General features: G+C 53.3%; 1 pseudogene; it reads left to right on the forward strand.

Moving 5' to 3' along the window:
* Window positions 1-18,420, forward strand: part of LOC136303662 (uncharacterized) — a 301,387-nt pseudogene that overhangs the window by 265,743 nt on the left and 17,224 nt on the right.

Below are 18,420 nucleotides of genomic sequence, written 5' to 3' on the forward strand. Positions count from 1 at the left end.
ACTGCCCTTGTGTTTCGGGCTGGAACGGCTCTCATGCCAAAGCACAGCAGGTCACCAGGGCTTTGGGAGGCAGAGCCTTTAGAGGGAAAGAGAGATCAGGCACTCACATGCCTGAAACCCCTTCAGCTCTCTTCTTTTGTAGAATGAGAAAGAAGCAACCTGGGGAGAGGTACATGCAGTCCTTTGAGAAAACACAGTGTCTAACAAGTCCTGTGGCAGAAGAAAAAGAGGTAGCAACCTTGCCTTCTTTTCATAGCCTGTGTCTTCAGCAGAGGAGACAATGGGATGGACAGGAGGAAGGGGAGGGGAGGAATGACTGTGCTAACCCAGTCTGCCTTGCTGTGTACTGCTATACTTTGTAGCAGTGAACATTAGAGGTAATGCCAGATTATTATTTAGCATCACGACACGCTGCCGCTTCATTTGAAAACTGACTCACTGTTGTTATAAATACATATTAAGTGTTTGGCTTTTTACAAATATGAAAATGAATCTTATATGTGTTATGGTAGAAAGTTATGCTACGATAATATACCCTCTTGTAGTAGTGTGATAAATACAGTTTTTAGTCTATAGCAGATGCTTTTTGTGACTAGCTAAAAACCAAACCAAACAAAACAAAACAAACAAACAAACAAACAAACAAAAAACACACAAAAAAACCCCCACAACCCAAATGGGAGAAGCAATTAAGAAATTCCTCACATCATCTCACATAACAGCAAGGACACCGACGACTCCAATAGGAAGAATTTATTTCCTTTGTTATCAAGAGATTTGCGACTCGTGGAGCCATGAAAAATTTATGTGCAAGAAAGAATGGTGGGGGAGAAAAGTTGCAATTAAGCAGAAACACCTAAAGTCAAAAGGATTGTGTAAATCACATATGAAATTTATGAATATGCAATAACCTATGGTATTTAAAGGAAAGATCCTTTGTTAGCAAGCTGTGCTTTGGGTGGAAACACCAGGCACCCAGACATCTGTAGTTTTGCTTTTGTTATGCCTCTTCTTGTCTTATTTTTTATTATTAAACTTCTAAAATCTTAACAAAAAGTGACCCGTATTTTTCACAGAGAAAATCAGCTGAATTTCTTGTCAGTTGAAGTAGATGTGGTGAGAAACAGTGACTGCGATTCAAACCGATTTTCTAACCTCGTAATCCAGAGGGAATTTAGTGTTGATTTTCTTCATTGTATGCACAACATTTTGGAGTTCTTCTGGATCCTTCAAGGAGGTATCCACTACGGACCAAAAACTAAAAGGGGGATTATGGCATTCATTCTCTTGTAACACCTATTTCCACTAAGATGTAGCTTCAACTTAGTAAGGAAAAGGAGAGATTTTCTTTAGTCATGCAGTGTGGAATAAATGCTGTAGGAACAGCCACAATCCCAGGTGTAAGAACAGCGTGTTCTTGCTCTTAACAGGACATTGGGGACAAAAAAAGCCCCAAAATCTTCATGATTCACCTCTTAGGTAAAACCAGAATGGTTCATGTTGTCAAACTAGCAGGTAATAGAAATAACAAATATCCCTGGGCTGGGGCAGAAGCCTGGGAGTCAAAGGCTTGGGAAAAGAGAGCTGGCAAAGCCAGCCCAAGGTGCAGGCAGGCATTGGGCTCAAGGCAAGAGGGAGCCTGTGCTGCCAGCACGGGAAGGGACTCCAGGAACAGGAGCTGGCCGGTGGCAGGAGCAGCTCCTGCTGTCACTGCCAGGGAAGGGCTGGCAGCGCGCAGGAGCTGTGGGCACTTTGCTGATGGACAGCTGGCAAGTTTGAGCGGGCCAGCCGAGGAACAAGAGAGGTGCTGCTTGTTGGAAAAGCCGTTTATGACATGGCTGGATCAGTCTCACCAGGGTCAGTGTTACAGTCCGTGCCATGATGCAAAATGCCTTCCAGCATAGAGTCCCCATGGCCCAAGCAGAAGCAGCAGCAGCAGCAGCCCCGATACAATGCATTCTATTCCTAAATTGTCCAACCAGCTACAAACACGATGCTATTCCTGTCTTTTTGCACCTATCCTGGTCTAACACAGCTGTGTGACAACGCTCATCATTTCTTATACAAGGCCTATGCCCACAGCCTATCTATTCTGTCTAGCAATGTCAGCAATGCTCTGTTATGTTTATAATATGTCTAAGACTTAGTTAACTTTGTACAAGGTAATGCTACTGAACTTTAAACTGGACTTCAGGGATTTTCTGTCAACTAATACAGTCTCTTCTTTGCTTAAGGCACTTAAGGAATCTCTTTACTCACCTAAAACTACAACTTACGTTCCCACTTCATGTCGGTGTGACTTTATGGATCTCAGTTTCTCTGAGGGTTTCAAACCAACCCCTGCATCCTTTTCTGCCTCTAAGCTGTGTGCACGGGGTCCTGGGAGATTTCTATCTGCTTTCCAACAGGGCTGGGACACAACTCCATTCGTCCTTTCTCTCTTCATTCCCAGGTCTCCACACAGTGCAGGTGGTTTCCAGCTGTGACCTCCTGTCCAACGGAGAATCCATCCCCATCACCATCATCGGCATCACTCAGGTACCCCCAAACCCTCCCGGGACCCCCAACCCCACCCTCGGACCCCCAAGCCCCCCCAGGCTCCGCTGCCGGAATCAGGGGCAGTGGTGTTGCCCTTTTAAGGGGAGTTATAGTGGGAACTGACAAAGGGGCTCTTAAAGCGGCGATGGTAGACAGGACCCCAAAAATCCACCCTGGGAGGCAAACGGAATGGAGGCCCCATAAAAATGTCACTTAAAGGGGTCATGAGCCCCCCTTGAAAGAGGCTTGTGGGGCTGCGGCCTCACAAACACCCCAAAACAGGGAAAAAACACCCCTGTAGTGGTGGGATCCCACCTGGTTACCCCCTGAGTGGCTGCAGCCATCGCGCTGCTCCTACGTACTCCCAGTATGATCCCGGTATGATCCCAGTGTAACTCAGTCACCCAGGAGCTGCTCCCAGTATGATCCCAGTGCAGCGCAGTCACTCCCACTCCTGGCATCCCCTCCCAAGCCATCTCTGCGTTCAGACCGGTCTCGGCTCCATCCCCACCCCTCCCGCGGCGGCGAGGGGTTCAGAGAATGGGGGAGGAGGAGGAGGGGGGAGGGAGGGAGGGAGGAAGAGGCGGAGCGGCAGCGGGAAGCGGGAGGAAGAAGAGTAGAGGAGGGACCGGGCGGCTGCAGCGCTCCCCGAACTCGCAGCCCCCCGGGACCATCGGCTTCGTCCTGCAGGTGCCCGGGGAGGGTGAGCTCGCCCCAAATATCCCGGGTGGGGTCCCTGGGTTTGGGGTTTTGGGGTGGATGTTTGTAGCGTTCAGGGCTTCAAAGCCGAGCAGCAGACCCCTGAGAGGGGACATGGTGGGGTCCCCGGGAGGTGTTTTTGGGGGGTCCCGGAACCGGCAGTGGCTGCTCACAGGATTAGCCCAGTCAGTCCCAGTATGATCCCAGTCTCTCCCAGCAGGGCCCCAGTCACCTCCTCCTCCTCCCAGTTGCTTTCAGCATGATTCCACTTGCTCACAGCCACTCCCAGTCAATCCCAGTAGGATTCCAGTCACTCTCAGAGTGATCCCAGTCTCACGCAGCACAGGCCCAGCTGCTCCCACTGTGATCCCACTGTGATCCCAGTAGGATCCCAGTTGGCCCCAGCAGAGTTCCAGTTGTTCCCAGCTCCTCCCAGCATGATCCAAATTGTCCCCCGTTGCCCCTAGAGTAGTCCCAGTCCCTCCCAGCATGTTCCCAGTCATGCCCAGTTGTCCCCAATGTGGCCCCAGTCCCTCTGACTTGTTCCCAGTTGCCCCCAGCGTGGTCCCAGCTGTTCCCAGTGTGGTTCCAGTCACCCCAGTATGGTTACAGACACTCCCAGTATATCCCAGTTGCCCTCAGCAGGCCTGTGGTCATTCCCAGGCACTCCCAGTTGCCCCAGTAAGGTTCTAGTTACCTCAGAATGATCCCAGCCTTTCCCAGTTACTCCCAGTTGCCTCTGGCACAGTCCCAGTTTCTGTCAGTTGTGGGAAGTGTGGTCCCAGTTGTTCCCAGTGTGATCCCAGTTGCCCCAGTTGTGGTCACAGTCCCCTCAGCATGGTTCCAGCACCTTCCAGTTGATCCCAGTTGCTCCCAATATGTCCACAGTTTCCTCCCGGGGTGATCCCAGTAGGCGTCGAGGTCACTGCCAGTATGGTTCCAGTCACTTCCAGTATGATCCCAGTCACTTGGACTACAATCCCAGTCCCTCCCAGTATGGTCCCAGTTGCACCCAGTCACCCCCAGTATAGTTACAGTCAGCCCCAGTATGACCCCAGGCACTCCCAGATACTCCCAGTAGTATTCCAGTCATGGCCAGACTGACTGACCTTTCACTCCCAGCGTGGGCCCAGTTGCTCCCAGTGTGAATCCAGTCACTCCCAGTCACTCCAAATAAGATCCCATTTGTTCCCAGCGTGGGCCCAGTTGCTCCCAGTCACTTCCAGTATGGTTCCAGTCATGGCCAGCACCTTTCCAGTCACTCCCACTCTGGTTCCAGTATGATCCCAGTCACACTCAGATTCTCCCAGTACTATTCCGGTCACTCCCAGTCTGATCCCAGCCAGTTCCAATTGGATCCCAGTACGACCCCGGCATGGGCACAGCTGCTCCCATTAGCATCCAGCACGGTTCCAGTTGTCTCCCATTTACCCCCACTGTGGTTTTAGTCTCTCCCAGTGTATCCCAGTTGCTGCCAGCATGTTCTCAGTCGCTTCCATGTGTCCTCAGCTGCTTGCAGCCTGATCCCAGTTGCCCACGGCCACTCCCAGTCACCTTCAAGGCAGTCCCAGTTGCTCCAGTTATGATCCAGTATGATCCCAGCATCCCTCAGCATGGTTCCAGTTGCTCGCTGTTCCTCCCAGTGCGATCCCAGTTGCACCCAGTTTCCCCAAGTATAGTCCCAGTCACTCCCCACAGGATCCCAGTCCCTCCCAGCATGGTCCCAGTCATGCCCAGTTGCCTCCAGTGTAGACCCAGTCACTCCCACTCATTCCCAGTGTCCCCCAGCGTGGTCCCAGTTCTCCCCAGCATGGTCCTGGCTGTTCCCAGTGTTGTTCCAGTCTCCCCAAGTGTGGTCACAGACACTTCCAGTATATCCCAGTTGCCCTCAGCATGCTTGTAGTCAATCCCGGTCACTCCCAGTTGCTCCAACACAGTTTTAGTTGACCCCAGTACAATCCCAGTCATTGCCAGTGTGATGCCAGCATGATCCCAGTACACACCTGTCCCTCCCAGTGATCCACTACTCCTCTCTGTGTTCCCCACTGCTGGATCTCCAGGCTCCAGAGGGGAGCCCCAAGGGCTGGAAGTGCCCAGCCAGGGTCCCCAGCAAGGCCCAGTTTGGATGTGCAGCGCCCAGTTTTCCCAGTTTCCCTCTCCTTTTCCCCGGGCCGGGTTCCCCCTGGCCCCAGCGGGTGGGAGCAGCCGAGAGCCCCGCGCTGCCCATCCCGACCTGTCCCGGCTCTATCCCCGCTCCTCCCGTGGGCTGCCAGGGCTTCGGGAACGGGGCACCGGGATGTGCCTGCTCCTGGGGGAGGAGGAGGAGGAGGGATGGAAGAGGAGGGGATGAAGGAGGAGAATGAGAAGGGATGGAAGTACATGAGGAGTGTGGATTAGGGAGGAGGAGGAGCAGTGATGGAAGAGGAGGAGCAGGATCAAGAGGAGGGACAAAGGAGGATCAAGAAAAGGAGAAGGAAGGAGGAGATTGAGCACTCCCTGAATTTAAAGCCCCCCACCCCTGGGATCATCACCCCCCCATCCCACAGGTGACCAGGGAGGAGGAACTCGGGCCGCATATCCTGGGTGGTCCCTGGTTCGGGTTCTTTTTGGAGGGCAGACATTTGGAGAATGAAGAACTCCAAAGGTGAGTGGAAAATGCCCCTTGGGGGGTCCCAGTGGCAGCTGCTGGCAGAGGCAGCCTGGAGGAGCAGAGCCCTGTGTCCCCCAGGAGCCCAAAGTGGGGAGCCCAGAGAAGGGGGAGCACCACCATTGGCGGGACCCTCAACAGCCTGGAGAGGGGCAGGGGGGACTCCTTGGACCCCCTGAACCCCAACGCAGAGAATAAGGGGAGAAGGGACCCCAGGATCCCAAAAACCCCTAGCATCCCTTGATGGTGCCATCAAGGAGAGGGGAGCTTTCTGGATTTCTGGGATCCCAGCAGCCTGGGCAGGGCAGATATGAAGTAGGTGGGGGAACCCCAGCACAAGTGTGACCCCCAGCAGCTGGGACGGGGGGAACCCTCAAACACTAAATGAGAGACACCACAGATGGGGAAATCCTGGGAGGCATTTTCAGGATGGAGTTGTGGTGTTTGAGAGGTTTTTGTGGACCCCGGATGTCCGGTCACTTCTGGAGATGGACTTAGGCAGAGGGACTTTCAAAGTCAGTGTACTCATCCTGTGTTTTTCCCCAGACCAGGATTTCCCATTCCCAAACATTGGCCAGAGGAAGGAGAAGGCTGTGAGGAAGAGGAAGATGCCCCGGGACAGCCAGGCAGGTGAGGAGGAAGTCAGTGCCCCTTTCCCCCTCTCTCCTGCTCCATCTCCCAGCCCAGCCTGGCCCATGGCTGCAGGACAACCCCGCTGCCAACGCCGTCCTGATGGGGATGAACTGAGGGGATCTCCTTCCCCTTCCCTCTGGCACGGAGACAAATCCCATCCTCTCCTTGTCCTTCCTGCACCAGACAAGGAGCTGAGGATGGAGACCAGGGAGGACAAATCCCCATGTCAGAACCTCATGGAAGAGGCTGTTTTGAGCAGTTCCACAGTGCAGGAATCCAATGGGGAGGAAAAGCCCCAGCGATCCTGTAGGAGAAGGGCCTGCAAACCCATCCCAGTGTGCTCTGAGGAGGAAAGACCCACTCTGTGCCAGGAAGGCGGCTGGAGATCAAGCCAGAGCTTGGAGCTGGTGGTGCGTGAGCAGCTTCATGACAGGAAGAGACCCTACAAGTGTTCTGAGTGTGGGAAGAGCTTTAGCAAAAACTCCCACCTGACCCGCCACCAGGTGATCCACACTGGGGAACGACCCTACGAGTGTGGGGAATGTGGGAAGGGCTTCAGAGACAGTTCCAGCCTGTCTGCCCACCAGAGGATCCATAATGGGGAGAGGCCCTACAAGTGTGGGAAATGTGGGAAGAGCTTCAGGGACAGCTCCCAACTTATCCGCCACCAGAGGATCCACACTGGGGAGAGGCCCTACGAGTGTCCCAAGTGTGGGAAGATGTTTCAGTCAAGCTCAGAACTCTTTGTACATCAGCGAATTCACACTGGGGAGATGCCCTATGAGTGTCCTGAGTGTGGGAAGAGGTTTCAGACCAGCTCCAATCTCGTCCAGCATCACCAGATCCACACTGGGGAGAAGCCCTATGAATGTCCTGAGTGTGGGAAGAGGTTTCACACCAGCTTACACCTCCTCATACACGAGCGGATTCACACGGATGAGAGGCCATTCCGCTGCCCCGAGTGTGGGAAGGGATTCAAGCACAACTCCACCCTCATCACCCACCAGCGCATCCACACTGGGGAGAGGCCCTACGAGTGTCCCCAGTGTGGGAAGAGCTTCACCCACAGCTCTGCCTTGACCCGACACCAACGGAGCCACCAGTAAGGGAACCCCTGCAAGTTCCCCTGACTGGAGGAAGAGCTTCGTGCACTGCTCCAGCTTCATCCCCCATCAGAGGACCCACGTTGAGAAGAGCCTTGGTGACCCACAATCCCCATGATCCTTCTTGGAAAATGCCTGGTGGTTCTTTTATATTGTTATAATTATCTTTTGATTTATCTTCATCCTATCAAAACACAGAAAATAGGAGTGAAACCCAACCAACTCATCAAAGCCATCTAAAGCCTCACCTTTTACTAGTGTTTCAGGAGAATCTGGGATTTAGCGACATACTTGGGAGGATATGGGGGGTTTGGGGGGCATTTGGTGTACTTGTCTCCATTGCTTGGCACTCAAAAGGCAGGAGGGATTTATCTGTCACCTCAAAACCACTCAATGCCACTGAAAACTACTCAATCCCACCCCAAAATTACTCAATTCCACAGCCCGTTAGAGTGGAACAGAGTTGGAAGGGGTTTGGGTGAAGTGTGCTGTAAATCAGGAGGGGTGAGATGGGCATTGGGTGAGGTGGGATGAGTGGAATGGGGTTTAGGAGGGGTGGAATGGGCGAAATAGAGCTTGGGAAGGGGGTCTTGATGTCCAGCAGGGGTGGGATGTGTTGCGGTGGGGATTGGGAGGGTGTGGTGAAGTCTGGAATGAGACAGCCAAAGGTTGGGGATGACAAAGAGAGGGGGAACCCGTTCCTGAGTGAGTTTTTGGGTATTCCACATTCCTGAAGGGATTCTGGTCCATCCCACATTTCTGAGACAGTTTTGGGGGTGTTCCTGAGAGCAGCTCCATGCAGCCCCATTGCCAGGGGTGGGTGCCTTGGGCATGAGCTCAGAGCTGTAGCCAGAGTCCATTGCCTCAGTGCTGGAGAGCAGAGAAATGATGAATGGCCCCAGCCATCTGCAGGGTGTGTTTGGGGGTCAGGGCAAGTTCTGTGTAGGTGGGGCGGTCACTGCCCCAGCCCCAGTCACGGCAGCCTCTGCTCCAGCCCCAGAGTGACTGCCCCTGGCACCCCAAAAATGCCACCAGAGAGGGACCAGAGGAGGCGAGGCTGTGACACAGGTGTGACACTGACACGTCCCACGGCCCCGGAGCTCCCAGCAGCTGAGATGGCGCTGCATCCAAAGGTGACTGTGGATCTCTCTCTCCCTCTCGCTCCTCTCCTGACTTCCTCTTCTCAACCTCTGGATAACTTGATGTTGTATGGTTTTGAGTTTTCTGAATCACTGCTTTGTGACGTGCCTTACCATAATTCCAGGTTTAAGATAAGTTATAAGGTAGTTAAATACTATTCCTCTATAAATGGTTAGTCATAGGTTATAAGTTAAGATAAATACTGTGAAGTGCTGTTCTTCTGCTAAATTGAGAAGTTTGAATTGTAAGTTAAGGTTAAGGTAGAAGTTAAGTCCTGTTCAGTTTGAGCTCTGTTAAGCTTTTAGGCCGTGTTCCTTTTATCCGTGCCCTCACTCTCCTCTTGTCACACACACACAGGGACAGTTCTCAGTTTGTTTCTGGTTTGATTGCCTGGATTTGGTTTGGTTTGGTTGTTGCTTTGCTTCCTTGGTGTGCCTGAAGCATCCAGTCAGAGGTAGAGTGACTCTTGCCAAGGACCTTTGTCATGCCTCACCACCTGTGCTCCTAATTGGTGATTTTTGTCAAATATGCTGATCTGCTAAACTTATAAAGCTGCATTAACCCTGTGGGCGGATGGGCATTTTGTGGCCATTTTCCAGATCTGCCCCTTGGAGGCCTCCAATAAAGATCAGCCTTTCTATTACCTCCTCTATAATATTGTCTCCAAAGGGTGATACTTTATTTCTAGGTTCTGTAAGGCATCAACGCAGCGGGGCCTCCTGGCACCCAGGAGACCACTGTGACACAATGACATCTTGGGGAGCCAAGTGTCAGCTGCAAACACAGCGGGGCCTCAGGGAAGCCAGGGGCCACTTGGACAGTGTCAGGGCACGTGGAACTCAGTGTCCACTGTGACACAGCACAGCCCCATGGAACTCAGCAGACCACTGTGACAACATGGAATCTCACGGATGCAAGGCTCTGCTTGGGCAAAGTGGGGCCCCCTCAGACACAAAGGGATGTGTGTCTGTGATGTCAACCCTGTGCCTCCCTCACCTGGCTGTGGTGTCCTTGTTTATTTGCCCACCTGATTTATTTGCCCACCTGAACCCCCCTCCATCTCTTCCCCATCCCTGGATCTGGCCCTGTCAGTTCTGTACTTGGTGGTGCCTCCAGCACCATCTACAGCCTGAGGAATAAGGAACTCATGGATTCCATGAGGAAACTGCTGACTGGATTTGAGAAGCAATAAATTGCCTCTTTTCTTCTGCAGAACCTTCTGAATGTAACTTATTTCAGTCTCAGCCTATTGGTCCTGTTTTTCCATTTCCGCATTTTCTTAATACATTCTACTGTCACATTTTCCACAAACGAATACTATTACCAACAGGATTTCCACATGAATATCTGCCATTATTCAGTATCTCAATGACTTTCAAAAGCTTTGTTTCCTGTGCATCTGAATAAAATAATGATTTTTTGCAGCCGTGAAGGAAAGAAGCTCCCAGCACAGCCAGAACAGTCAGGGGCAATGGCCCTGGCTCTTTTCCACATCTGCTCTTCCCAGCTCCACACTCCCCTTCCCAGCCCTTCTGTGGGTGCAAGGCTGGGCTGCTGTGGCAGCTTGGTCACTGTCCTGCTGCGTGACCCTGCTGTGACCACAGGCAGGGACAGGCCATGGGCACTGCTGGGACACAGCCAGGCTCCAGCACAGCAGCTCCATCAGCAAAGGGCATCTCCTGAGGGCAGGGCAGGAAGGCTTTGCTCTCCTCCAGAGCTGCTGTCAGGAAGATGCTCCAGGAATGCCCTGGCCAAGCAAAGCCCAGTGCCTGGGACACAGGGGGAGTGTGCAGGGCGGGCACACAGCAGTGTCCTGGCACAGCCAGAGCTCCTGGCATGCAACTGAGGGAGCAGCAGAGCAGGGCCTGGGCTGTGTCTCTGGGGACAGCCTGGGAAGGTGCCCCAGGGCAATTGTCCCACAGCAGCCCCTGCAACCACTGTTGGCAGCACTGGCCTCTGCCCTCACCTGCAGGAGCTTGTTTGTCCCTGCATGGAGGGACACCAAGGGTCCAGGCCAGCAGTGCCTGTTTGCTCTGTGCTGAGGAGACTTCAGCAGTGCATCCTGTGTGTGGGGAGATGAACCCCAGGGAGCACAAACACCATCATTAGCACTCAGGGCTGGCACAATTCCAGTGGCACAAACAGTGCCTCGAGGCCACTTCACTCCAGAGGAATGTCCTCTGGTGTGTTGGTTTAGCACGGGTGGTAAAAAACCGATTAGTGACTGACTTTCAAGATGGAAGGCCGGATTGGCCAGTTAAATATAGATATACACCTCTGAGTCACACAAGCTTAAAATCACCCCGGGGACTTCCTTTTCCCTTCCAGCCCCAGAAGGAAGAGGTAAGAAGACAGCCCAGCTCTCTCCCTGCAGTGGGGCCCGGGCTTTTCACCTGGCCCAGTGACTCCCGGGCCGCGGGACGGGATGACCATATGCCCCATCCCATCGGTTTTTTAGCAGTTGTAAAACACCCTTCTGCTCCCCTATAGCAGGGAAGCTGGCCCGAGAAACCACACAACCCCAGTATTGAAAGATGAAAGGTGGCCACCAGAGGCCAAGGTCAGCCAGACCTGTTCATCTTGGCAGCTTTTGTCTGGGAGAAATCCTTGGATAGATGAAAATTTGGAGGCCAAATTCCAATTTTGGCCATGGGCACCTGGAGGAGAAGGATGGTTCTTTTCCATAGGAAGAAAAGCACAGCCCCAGTGTTTCAATGCAGCTGAGAGCTGGCCCTCAGGAAGCCAAGGGAAGCTAGACTTGGCGGTACTGGTGACTTTTGTCTGGGAACAATCCTTGGATGAATGGAATTTGGGAGGTGGAATCCCAAGTTTTGCGATGGGTGCCCAGTCAAGGATATGAAAGAAAAGCACAAGGTCCAAGTGTTTTGGAAGGAGATGAGAGGTGGCCACAGTAAGTGAGGGCAGCCAGACCTGTCTCTCCTGGCAGTTTCTGTCTTGGAACAATCTCTAGATATATGGAATTTGGGAGATGGATTCTCAATATTGGCCATGGGCACTTGGACATGAAAGATGTTTCATTCCATAGGAAGAAAAGCACAGAGCCCCAGTGTTTTGAAGGCAGATCAGACGTGGTCCCCAGGAGGCCAAGGCCAACAAGACTTGTCTGTCCTTGCAGCTCTTCCCCGGGAGCAATCCTTGGATAGAATCTGGGAGGTAAAATCCCAATTTTGACCATCGGCTCATGGACAAGAAGGACAGTCTTTTTCCACAGGAAGAAAAGCACAGAGCCCCAGTGTTTTGGTGATAGATCACCAGAGGTGATCTGGTGGCCAGACGTGGCCTCCAGGAGGCCAAGCCAGACAGACTTTTCTCTCCTGGCAGCTTTTGGCTGGAAGCAGTCCTTGGATATACAGAATTTTGGAGGCCAAATGCCAATTTTGGCCATGGGTCCCTGGAGAAGGACAGTTCTTTTCCATTGATAGGAAAGCATGGAGCCCCAGAGCTCCAGGGGCAGATGGGAAGCGGCCCTCGCCATGCCAAGGTCAGCTGGAGCTCTCAGGCAGCCCCTGGGAGGCCAAGTCAGCCAGAGCTGTTCCATGTTCCCTTGGTTCCAAGGGGGCCTGCAGTGTCACAAACGTGTCCTTGGTTCCTCAGTGTCACAAAGGTGTCCTTGGGTCCACAGCGCCCAGCAGTGTCACAAGGGACTCCATGATTCCAAGGGGACCTGGAGAAGCACAATGGTCTCCCTGGATCCACGGGGCCTCTCAGGATCACACTGGCCCCTTGGTTCCATGGGGCCCAGCAGTGCCCCCATGATCCCCTTGGATCAAATTCCAAACTTACAGGGCTCCCAAGAAAAGCTGTAGCAAAAGGAAGACCACTTCTTCACTATAAAATACATAGAGAACGGAACAGAACCAACACCACCATGGTTGTAACGTCGTGTTATTTAGGAATGGAGCTAGAGCCTAGACCCAATAAGCCTCTCCAGAGGAAAAGTCACTCAGGCAAAGCAGTCAAGCTCAAACATCCACACACACCACACGGCTAGCTCAGCAAGGAGAGGCAGAAGGCCCTTGCACTAGATCACTTCCAGCCAGGTTTATTTCCAGGAGCCAAAGGGAAATCCAGGGCAAAAGCAGTGAACATGTGCCGGTCTCAGGCTTAAGTATGAGGTTCAGCAGCCAAAGACCTTGAGGCATGGAGGTGGAGCAAAGGGCAGGAAAGGTCAGTGTCCCATAGGGAAAATGGGGCCAGTCACTGGGGTCCCACAACCCATGGAGACACGGAGGAATGGAGAAACCAAAGGGCCAGGGGCATTAGGGAGGGGAGAAACTGGGGCAAACCATCATCTACAGAGCACCACTGGCAAGTCCCCTCTCTCAGGCTGGGCAGGTAACTATGGTCTCTACTGCCAAGGCCAGACTCTGGGTAAGATGTCGAGGGTCTGCAGGGACTCCACACATGATAACAGAAGGTTCCCACCTAGAAGCACAAATGATCATGGCATTCTCCATCCCTGAGCCACCCCCAGGACAGATTTGAGGAATAAGCCTTGTGAGAGCCCACCAGGAGCAGAGGATTCTTCCTCTCCCAAGCAGCAGAGGAGCAGAGAAGCAAGTCAGCAAGCCCTAGTCACCATGCCAAGGAGAAAACAAACAAGAGAAAAGCAAAACGCCAAAACCACAGGGCAAAAGGATCTCAAATCACATGCACTGTGCCACATGGCTGCTGAGCCAATCACCCCAACCAGAATGAAGAGCAGCCCCTGGCCCCCAACCCCTGCAGGATCCCGGGCTGCCCCTCCACCCATCGGGATATTCCCAGAGCCAGGAGAGGGGAGGCAGTGACTATTCCAGACACAAAACAAAAACCAACTCAAAATGGTGATGGCAAATGAACCATCCCCAAGACAGTTCCATGAGGCTGCACTGAGTCACAAGGGGCACTGGGTTATACAAGAGCTGGCAATGTCCAAGGGACACCTGTGTCTGAGGAGGCCCCACTTTGCCCAAGCAGAGCCTCGCATCCGTGAGATTCCATGTTGTCACAGTGGTCTGCTGAGTTCCATGGGGCTGTGCTGTGTCACAGTGGACACTGAGTTCCACGTGCCCTGGCACTGTCCAAGTGGCCCCTGGCTTCCATGAGGCCCCGCTGTGTTTGCAGCTGACACTTGGCTCCCCAAGATGTCATTGTGTCACAGTGGTCTCCTGGGTGCCAGGAGGCCCTGCTGCGTTGATGCCTTACAGAACCTAGAAATAAAGTATCACCCTTTGGAGACAATATTATAGAGGAGGTAATAGAAAGGCTGATCTTTATTGGAGGCCTCCAAGGGGCAGATATGGAAAATGGCCACAAAATGCCCATCCGCCCACAGGGTTAATGCAGCTTTATAAATTTAGCAGATCAGCATATTTGACAAAAATCACCAATTAGGAGCACAGATGGTGAGGCATGACAAAGGTCCTTGGCAAGAGTCACTCTATCCCTGACTGGATGCTTCAGGCACACTAGGGAAGCAAAGCAACTACCAAACCAAACCAAATCCAGGCAATCAAACCAGAAACGAACTGAGAACTGTCCCTGTGTGTGTGTGACAAGAGGAGAGTGAGGGCACGGATAAAAGGAACACGGCCTAAAAACTGAACAGAGCTCAAACTGAACAGGACTTAACTTCTACCTTAACCTTAACTTACACCTTAAACTTAATTGACCAAAAGAACAGCACTGGGTTGGCAGCCACTTTGGGGCTGGAGCAGAGGCTGCAGAGGCTGGGGCTGGGGCAGTGACCACCCCACCTACACAGAACTTGCCCTGACCCCCAAACACACCCTGCAGATGTCTGGGGCCATTCATCATTTCTCTGCTCTCCAGCACTGAGGCAATGGACTCTGGCTGCAGCTCTGAGCTCATGCCCAAGGCACCCACCCCTGGCAATGGGACTGCATGGAGCTGCTCTCAGGAACCCCCCCAAAACTGTCTCAGAAATGTGGGATGCACCAAAGTCCCTTCAGGAATGTGGAATATCCAAAAACTCACTCAGGAATAGGTTCCCCTTCTCCTTGTCATCCCCAACCCTTGGGCTATCTCATTCCAGCCCCCACCCCACCTCCCCAGTCCAATCCCAACCCATTTCACCCCTCCTGGACATCAAGACCAGGCTCTATTTCTCCCATCCCACTCCTCCCAATCCCCATCCCACCCCACACCATGCCCACCTCACCCCTCCTGATTTGCATCCCACTTCATCCAAACCCTTGCAATCCCATTCCATCCCGTGGAATCAAGTAATTTTGGGGTGGGACTGAGGAGTTTTCAGTTGCATTGAACGGTTTTGAGGTGACAGATAAATCCCTCTTGCCTTTTGAGTGCCAAACAATGGAGACAAGTACACCAAATGCCCCCCAAACCCCCCATATCCTCCCAAGTATCTCTCTGAATCCAAGATTCCCCCAAAACATAAGTAAAAAGTGGGGCTTTAGATGCCTTTGACGAGTTTGTTGGTTTTTACTCCACTTTTGTGTGTTTTAAAGGAATGGAGATGAATCGAAAGGTAATTAGAGGCAAAACATAAGGACCTCCAACTACTTCCCACTGTGGATACTGGGGATTGTGGATCACCAAGGCTCTTTTCAATGTGGGTTCTCTAATGGGGGATGAAGTTGGAGCAGTGCACAAAGCTGTTCCCACAGTCGGGGCACTCGCAGGGCGCCCCTTACCAGTGGCTCTGTTGCTGGTGTCTCAAGGATGAGCTCCAGGAGAAACTCTTCCCACACTGGGACACTCGTAGGGCCTCTCCCCAGTGTGGATGTGCCAGTGGGTGATGAGGTTGGAGTTTTGCTTGAATCCCTTCCCGCAGTTGGGACAGTGGAAGGGCCTCTCCTCTCTGTGAAACCGCTGGTGCAGGAGGAGCCTGGAGCTGGTCTGAAACCTCTTCCCACACTCAGAACACTCCTAGGGCCTCTCCCCAGTGTGGATCCTCTGGTGGTAAGTGAGGTGGGAGTTGAGGGTAAAGGTCCTGCCACATTCCCCACACTTGTAGGGCCTCTCCCCGGTGTGGGTCCTCTTGTGGACAGTCAGACTGAAACTCCGGCTGAAGCTCTTCCCACATTCCAAGCACTCCTAAGGCCTCTCCCCAGTGTGGGTCCTGTGGTGGCGGATCAGGTCGGAGCTGTCTCTGAAGCTCTTCCCACATTCCCCACACTTGTAGGGCTGTTCCCCAGTGTGGATCTTCTGGTGGAGGGTCAGATGGGAGTTTTTGCTAAAGCTCTTCCCACACTCAGAACACTTGTAGGGTCCCTCCCTGTCACGGACCACCAGGTCTGAGCTCTGGCTTGATCTCTGGCTGACTTCCCGGCACAGAGTGGGTCTTTCCTCCTCAGAGCACCCTGGGATGCGTCTGGAGCCCCTCCTCGTGCGGGATCTCCAGGACTTTTCCTCCCTGTTGGATTCCTGTGATGTGGCGCTGCTCAAAACAGCCTCTTCCATGAGGTTCTGCTGTGGCGATTTGTCCTCTCTGGTCTCCAACCTCAGCTCAATCTCTGGGGAAGAAAGGACAAGGAGAGGATGGGATTTGCCTCTGTGCCAGAGGGAAAGGGGAAGCAGATCCCCTCAGTTCATCCCCGGCAGGGCGGCGTTGGCAGCAGGGTTGTCCTGCAGCCAGGGGCCATGCTGGGCTGGGAGATGGAGCAGGAGAGAGGGGGAAAGGGGCACTGACTTCCTCCTCACCTGCCTGGCTGTCCCGGGGCATCTTCCTCTTCCTTGCATCCTTCTCCTTCATCTGGCCAAGGTTTGGGAATGGGAAATCCTGGTCTGGGGAAAAACACAGGATGAGTACACTGACTTTGAAGGTCCCTCTGCCTAAGTCCATCTCCAGAGGTGACCGGACATCTGGGGTCTATAAAAACCTCTCAAATTTCCCCCTGTCCCAGCTGCTGGGGGTCAGGCTTGTACTGGGGTTCCCCATCTACTTTGTCCCTGCACTCCCCAGGTTGCTGCGAGTACCAGAAATCCAGAAAGCTCCACCCTTATCGCTCTACACATGTAGGGATGCTGAGGGTTTAATGGGGTTCCGGGGTCCCTTCTCCCCTTATTCTCTGGGTTGGGGTGCAGGGGGTCCAAGGAGTCCCCCCTGCCCCTCTCCAGGCTGTTGAGGGTCCCACAAATCATGGTGCTGCCCCCTCTCTGGGCTCCCCACTTTGGGCTCCTGGGGGACACAGGGCTCTGCTCCTCCAGGCTGCCTCTGCCAGCAGCTGCCACTGGGACCCCCCAATGTCCCCCCCAAGGGGCATTTTCCACTCAGCTTTGGAGGTTTCATTCTCCAAACATCTGCCCTCCAAAAGGAACCCAACCCAGGGACCACCCAGGATATGCAGCCCGAGTTCCCCCTCCCTGGTCACCTGTGGGATGGGGGGTGATGATCCCAGGGGTGGGGGGCTTTATATTCAGGGAGTGCTCAATCTCCTCCTTCCTTCTCCTTTTCTTGATCCTCCTTTGTCCCTCCTCTTGCTCCCACTCCTCCTCTTGCATCACTGCTTCTCCTCCTCCCTAATCCACACTCCTCATGTACTTCCATCCCTTCTCATTCTCCTCCTTCATCCCCCCCTCTTCCATCCCTCTACCTCCTCCTCCCCCAGGAGCAGGCACACCCTGGGTGCCCCGTTCCCAAAGCCCTGGCAGCCCACGGGAGGAGCGGGGATGGAGCCGGGACAGGTCGGGATGGGCAGCGCGGGGCTCTTGGCTGCTCCCACCCGCTGGGGCCGGGGGGAACCCGGCCCGGGGAAAAGGAGAGGGAAACTGGGAAAACTGGGCGCTGCACATCCAAACTGGGCCTTGCTGGGGACCCTGGCTGGCCACTTCCAGCCCTTGGGGCTCCCCTCTGGAGCCTGGAGATCCGAGAGGGGGGGACACAGAGAGGGCTGGGGGATCCCAGGAGCGGCATCACTCGGAGGGATTGGGCCGTACTGGGGTACTGGGGTTGAATGCCTATGGGTAAGAATTAAGGGGAAAGCCAACAAGGCTGACATCCTACTGGGAGTTTGTTATCGTCCGCCCAACCAGGAGGAAGAAGTGGACAACTTACTCTTTAAGCAGCTGGAGAATGTTTCAGGATCATCAGCCCTTATTCTTGTAGGTGACTTCAACCTGCCAGACATCTGCTGGGAACTTAATACAGCAGCAAAGAGGCGGTCTAGGAAGTTTTTAGAGTGTGTGGAGAGCAACTTTTTGCTGCAGCTGGTGAGTGAGCCCACCAGGGGAGGGACTATGTTAGATCTGTTGGTTGCAGAGATGGGCTGGTGGGAGATGTGGTGGTTGGAGGCTGCTTGAGGCACAGTGATCATGAAATTATAGAATTCTCAATATTTGGCAAAACCAGGAGGAACATCAATGAGATTTTTACATTGGACTGCCAGAGGGAAGAATTTGGCCTCTTTAGGAGACTTATTCAGAGAGTTCCTTGGGAAGCAGCCCTTAAAAACAAAGGAGCCCAGGAAAGCTGGGCATTCTTCAAAACAGAATTTTTGAGGGCACGGGGACAGACTGTCCCTGTGTGCCGAAAGAGAAGTCGACGAGGCAAATGTCCAGCCTGGGTAGGCAAGGAGGTTTTGGAGGAACTTAGGAATAAAAAGAGGATATATCATCTTTGCAAGGAGGGTCAGGTCTCTCAGGAAGTATTTAAGGGGGCTGCTAGAGCATGTA

This window comes from Chamaea fasciata, unplaced genomic scaffold (assembly GCF_029207755.1).
Source record: "Chamaea fasciata isolate MVZ Bird 193981 ecotype frontalis unplaced genomic scaffold, bChaFas1.0.hap1 SCAF_40, whole genome shotgun sequence".
NCBI classification, from domain to species: Eukaryota; Metazoa; Chordata; class Aves; order Passeriformes; family Sylviidae; genus Chamaea; species Chamaea fasciata.